This window comes from Schistocerca nitens, chromosome 3 (assembly GCF_023898315.1).
Source record: "Schistocerca nitens isolate TAMUIC-IGC-003100 chromosome 3, iqSchNite1.1, whole genome shotgun sequence".
In the NCBI taxonomy this organism is placed as follows: Eukaryota; Metazoa; Arthropoda; class Insecta; order Orthoptera; family Acrididae; genus Schistocerca; species Schistocerca nitens.
Genome location: NC_064616.1, coordinates 534947748 through 534954251, shown reverse-complemented (window position 1 = coordinate 534954251; position 6504 = coordinate 534947748).

The following is a 6504-nucleotide window of genomic DNA, read 5'->3' as shown; positions in this document are numbered from 1 at the left end:
GTCCTCCCAGCTGAATGTCACCATGCACACTGACTCATCAGATATGCAGCTCTCATCACCTAGCGGTGCAAAGATCTACTGCTCCTACTTTCCAGACAAAACAAATTTAAAAATTTCTTATTGCAAATGACATACTTTTTGAAAACCAGTTTTTCTTCTAACAGAGAACAATCACTGTAAATTCATGAATTTACTCAAAACGTATGCTCCACATTAGATAAGAATAAAAAGGTCATAAGAAAATTCTGAGGTCTGACAAAAACCTTCGATTCTATGAACCACTCCCTACTTCTCCACAAATTATAGATATACAGAATCAAGGACACTGCTTTACAGTGGTTCAACTCTTACTTAACAGACAGGAAACAAAAATTAATTGTAACTTCAGATTCAAGAAATCATTCCTCAAACTGGAAACCATTTTCCTCAGAGTCTCACAAGGTTTGATACTTGGTCCCTATCTGTTCCTTTTTGACATAAACTACCTACCACTTGCTACTGATGATCATTCATTTTTATTTGTTGATGATACATCAGTTCTAATAAAAAATGAGGTATCTGAAAGAATGCCAAAAATTGTAAAAAATACTCTGGAAAAACTTGAATCTTGGTTCCATTAAAATGGACTAAAACTAAATGTAACTAAAACCAAAATTATGCATATTGAAAGTAGATCATTCGAACAGAGCGAAATAAAGGTAACTTGCAATGATCAGGGCATTACAAAAGCAACCCATGTAAAGTTCTTAGGCCTAAATCTTGATAAAATGTAAATTGGAAGGTACATGTCTATCACTGCTGGTTTGAGTCAGTTATTCATTGTGGCATAATCTTCTGGGAAAATTCAACAAATGTTAAAAAAGAAAATAATTAGGAATATGTGTGTTGCCAAAGGATGGGCATCATGTCAACCACTGTTAAAATATTTAAAACTACTGTCTATTCCCTCCATTTACATTTATGAGAACTTATTCTCATATGAAAATCAGCCTACAGTAAACTCTTTCTCTTTTGACCACAACTACAGCACTTGCCACAGGGAGAATTGGAATCTCCTGATTGCTGCTTAAAACTCTATAAACAAACATCAGAGTACATAGGGTTTAAAATTTACAATAAAATAAAAGGCAGTAATATATACACTCCTGGAAATGGAAAAAAGAACACATTGACACCGGTGTGTCAGACCCACCATACTTGCTCCGGACACTGCGAGAGGGCTGTACAAGCAATGATCACACGCACGGCACAGCGGACACACCAGGAACCGCGGTGTTGGCCGTCGAATGGCGCTAGCTGCGCAGCATTTGTGCACCGCCGCCGTCAGTGTCAGCCAGTTTGCCGTGGCATAAGGAGCTCCATCGCAGTCTTTAACACTGGTAGCATGCCGCGACAGCGTGGACGTGAACCGTATGTGCAGTTGACGGACTTTGAGCGAGGGCGTATAGTGGGCATGCGGGAGGCCGGGTGGACATACCGCCGAATTGCTCAACACGTGGGGCATGAGGTCTCCACAGTACATCGATGTTGTCGCCAGTGGTCGGCGGAAGGTGCACGTGCCCGTCGACCTGGGACCGGACTGCAGCGACGCACGGATGCACGCCAAGACCGTAGGATCCTACGCAGTGCCGTAGGGGACCGCACCGCCACTTCCCAGCAAATTAGGGACACTGTTGCTCCTGGGGTATCGGCGAGGACCATTCGCAACCGTCTCCATGAAGCTGGGCTACGGTCCCGCACACCGTTAGGCCGTCTTCCGCTCACGCCCCAACATCGTGCAGCCCGCCTCCAGTGGTGTCGCGACAGGCGTGAATGGAGGGACGAATGGAGATGTGTCGTCTTCAGCGATGAGAGTCGCTTCTGCCTTGGTGCCAATGATGGTCGTATGCGTGTTTGGCGCCGTGCAGGTGAGCGCCACAATCAGGACTGCATACGACCGAGGCACACAGGGCCAACACCCGGCATCATGGTGTGGGGAGCGATCTCCTACACTGGCCGTACACCACTGGTGATCGTCGAGGGGACACTGAATAGTGCACGGTACATCCAAACCGTCATCGAACCCATCGTTCTACCATTCCTAGACCGGCAAGGGAACTTGCTGTTCCAACAGGACAATGCACGTCCACATGTATCCCGTGCCACCCAACGTGCTCTACAAGGTGTAAGTCAACTACCCTGGCCAGCAAGATCTCCGGATCTGTCCCCCATTGAGCATGTTTGGGACTGGATGAAGCGTCGTCTCACGCGGTCTGCACGTCCAGCACGAACGCTGGTCCAACTGAGGCGCCAGGTGGAAATGGCATGGCAAGCCGTTCCACAGGACTACATCCAGCATCTCTACGATCGTCTCCATGGGAGAATAGCAGCCTGCATTGCTGCGAAAGGTGGATATACACTGTACTAGTGCCGACATTGTGCACGCTCTGTTGCCTGTGTCTATGTGCCTGTGGTTCTGTCAGTGTGATCATGTGATGTATCTGACCCCAGGAATGTGTCAATAAAGTTTCCCCTTCCTGGGACAATGAATTCACGGTGTTCTTATTTCAATTTCCAGGAGTGTATAATGTGAAGCTTGATTCACTGAAAAGATTGCTCTTTACTCTTATGATGGAAAAGTGTTATTATTCTATTGAAGAATTCATTGAGGACAATTTCACAGTTTGAAAAAGGTAACTATACATTTTATTTTTGATTAATGGAAACTGCAGTATGCATTTATGTAGCAGTATCTTAGAAATGTGTATAAAATAATGTAAACTATTGTAATTTCCTTAAAAAATGTTACTTCTTTTAAATCTGTACCCATCACCTTCTGAACTACCAATTTGGTGTGTGCACTGCTTCATAGTTTGTGTGTGAACTTTTCCTTGATTTCTGCTACTAGACGCCACTTGGCCTGCTAATACAACAGCAGTTAAGTGTACAGCCTGCTGATTGTGCTGCCTTGTTGTCCATGTGTGTGTACTCTTCAAGCAATAAAGCGCAGTGTTCTTGGGTTAGAACACTTTTTGTCAATGAGTATATTTGACTCTATGTTTTCCACTTCAGTCACAATCTTTTGACTTTAATCTCCAAGAAGGTAGTTCTTAAGCCTCTGCTTGAGCAACAGCTGGCACTGACAGTTGGTATTTCGAGTGTAATGAGTACATTAGCTCAACTTGTGGGCCCACCTACAACATATCTGCCACTGTTCCGTGCATATGATGATGTAGCACAAAACTGGGATGCTTACAAAAAATACCTGCGACAATATTTCAAGGCGTTTGGGGTCACAGATGTAAACTTGTTCAAGGCCCTTTTTTTGTCATGAATTTCACCTCGCATACATCAGTTGTTGTGTTGGCTCACCCCCTTAAAAGAACCTTCACGTCTTTCTTTTGATCAGCTGTCTAAGTTACTTTCTAACCATTACTGTAAACATACTCGTGTTATTGCTGCCAAAAATGACCAAAACAGTCATACAGGGCATGGGTATCAGAACCACATGGACTTAGTCATTTTTGTAATTTTGTGATAAATATTCATAAGAAACCCTATGCAGATCATATGCTTCATGATGCAATCATACGTTATGCTCCTGATAGGGCAGATGCATATTTACAGCTTCCATTAGATGAGGAATCTAAATGCACTCTAGTTATCAACATCTAATTTGGGTTTGATCAATACCAATATTTGCCTTTTGGAGTGGCAAGTGCACCAGCTATTTTTCAACACATTTTAGAATAACTCATTGCATCAGTTCTGGGCTGCATCAGCTATTTTGATGACATAGTAGTGTCTGGTGCCTCTACAGAGAAACATTTACAGAACCTCTGTGCTCTATTTTCTGTTTTACAGTATGCAGGGTTAAAGAGCAATTTGGACAATACACAGGTTTTTCAACTATGTATCATTTATCTGGGTTTTGAAGCATCATGTTCTTATATTAAACCATTGTGCCATTACACTGATGCTATTTCCACATTGCAACACACCACATCTGTCAAGGCATTACAGGCATTTTTAGGTAAAATTGTATACTATCAAAAATTCATACTACATGCTGCTACTGTGACACAACCACTCCATGCATTATTACGTAAAGATGTTCGTTTCCATTGGTCCTTGGCTTGTTACCCGGCGTTCAAGTTGTTGAGATCTAAGCTTCAGTTGGCCACTTGTTTGGTCACTTCTCAGCTGGGCCAGCCACTTGTGTCAGCAATAGATCCATCTCAGTTTGGCCTTGCACTGTCCTTGCTCATAAGTATGCCAACAGATATGAATTCCCTATAGCATTTTCCTCTAAATCTTTAAATTAAGTGCAACAGTGCTGTTCTCAGATAGAGAAAAAGGCTTTGGTGATTGCATATGGTATAAATAAATGTCATGTTTTTCTGTATGGGTTTATGTTTCACATGATCATGGACAACAAACCAGTGGTATCTATTTGGGACTCTTCGGCATCCTTGCTGGACGAAGCTGCACACTACTTGCAGCAGTGGGCTCTTTTTCTGTTGTGATACACTTATGAGATACATTTTTGACATATGGCACAAGATGCAAATGCTGACACCTTATCATATTTGCCAAATGGTCCAGATCCAGAGTCTAATAAGGAGGAATAGCTTTATTTTCATTTAGATGTGTAAGCTGAGAATGCTGTTAATGGTTTTCCTATTACTAGCACTCAAACTGCAGCTGCAGTAGCCATGGATCCTGTTTTAAGTAAAGTTATTTATTTTGTGCAACATGGCTGGTCAGACAAACCTCCAGGCCATGCTTCTGATATTTTAAGAAACTTTTGCATTACAAAATCATCTTTCTGTTTGGGATGGAGTTCTGCTGTTAGCTACTGAAGACAATGCTCCCCGGGTTGTAGTTTCATCCGCTCTTTGGTATGAGGTTGTGCATTTATTACATGTGGACTACTGGGGTGTGTCATGTAGAAAAGTGTTAGCATGTAGACGCAGTTTTTGGCCAGGCATTGATGGGTAAATAGCACAAGTTGTTGTAGCCTGCCTACAGTGTGCAACCCATAAGTTGGCTCCCTGTGCTTCTTTGTCACTGTGGTGAACCACAGCAGCACATGAAATGCATTCATGTAATTCTAGCAGGACCGTTTTTGAATTTCAATTGGTTTGTTGTAATTATTTATGCTTATTCTAGATGTCTGTATGTGGCTTATTGTCTGTCTACTTCTGCAGTGGCAACAGTTTCAGCTTTGTCAAAAATTTTGGCGATGAAAGGTCTTCCGTATATGTTAGTTACAGACAATGGTCCCAGTTCATATCTGAGGAACTCTAAGATTTTTGTAAAAGAAGTGGTGTTCACCATATCATGGCTCCTCCTTTCCACCCTGAATTGAATGAGAAAGTGGAATGGCTAGTGCAAACATTTAAGACGCAGATGAAAAAATATGTTTTGTTTGTGTCACCAAAAGTAGCAATTGACAAGTTCCTTACTTCTTATAGGTTCAGCCCTGTTCACATTAAGAATTCAGCATAGCTGTTGCACAGTTATCAGCTCTGCACTCTGCTACATGTGCTTCAACCAATGCCGAGCTGTCTGCCACTCCCAGCGCCACAGTGCTTCTGGCCTGGCATGGCTGTTTGATATTGTGGTTTTGGATGTTGTCTAAAATGGGTACCGATGATAATTGAGAGTACCTGGGGCTGGTTCCTCTGCATCATTCACATGACTGAGGGGAGGGCATTGTGACACATCAACAAGCTGTAACCTTGCATGGGTGGCTGCACTCTGGGTATGCCTCTGGTACACCTGCATCCTCTATTTGCTGGCTATCTCCTACATCATGTCTGGTGCCCTTCCCTTCTCCACTGCCACTGCTAAAGTTTTCACAACTGTCTCCACTGCTGTGGGTGCTCCCTTCAGCTGTTGGGGGCCACAGCGAGACCCCAGCAGCTGCGCTGTAGCAGAGCTCATGCCTCTGCTGCTGCCATCTCCATCGCAGCTGGTACCACCTGTTCTGCCACCTTTGCAGCAACCTCCTTCCCTGGGGTTGGACTTGGATGTGGAACTGGAATCTTCTCCAGCATCCCCTGTCCAACCATATGGCCTCTCATAGGGGGCGGGTGTCCCACCTGCCCCGCATGTGCCATTTCCGACACTACACACTGGTGGCTGCGGAATCGCATAACACAACAATCTACATCAACTACAGAAGGAATGGATGTGAGCAGAGTGCTCATTTCTTTGCAAAGGAAGAGGATTGCTGCAACTACCAATTGCGTGTGAGCACCACTTCATAGTTTGCGTGTGAAGTCTGTGCTTCATTTGGTCACTAAGGGACACTCTACCTACTAATGTGATAGCAGTTGTGTGCGCAACCTGCTAACTGCACCCTTGTTGGAACTAATGATTATATAGGCCAGAGCCCAAGGCTGTGGTGGCTAATTGTGTTGTACCCTTCTCCCATTTGTGCATACTGTTCAAGTAATAAATCACTGTGTTCTTGGTCTAGAACATCTCCTATACAGCAAATCCGATAATTTCAAAATT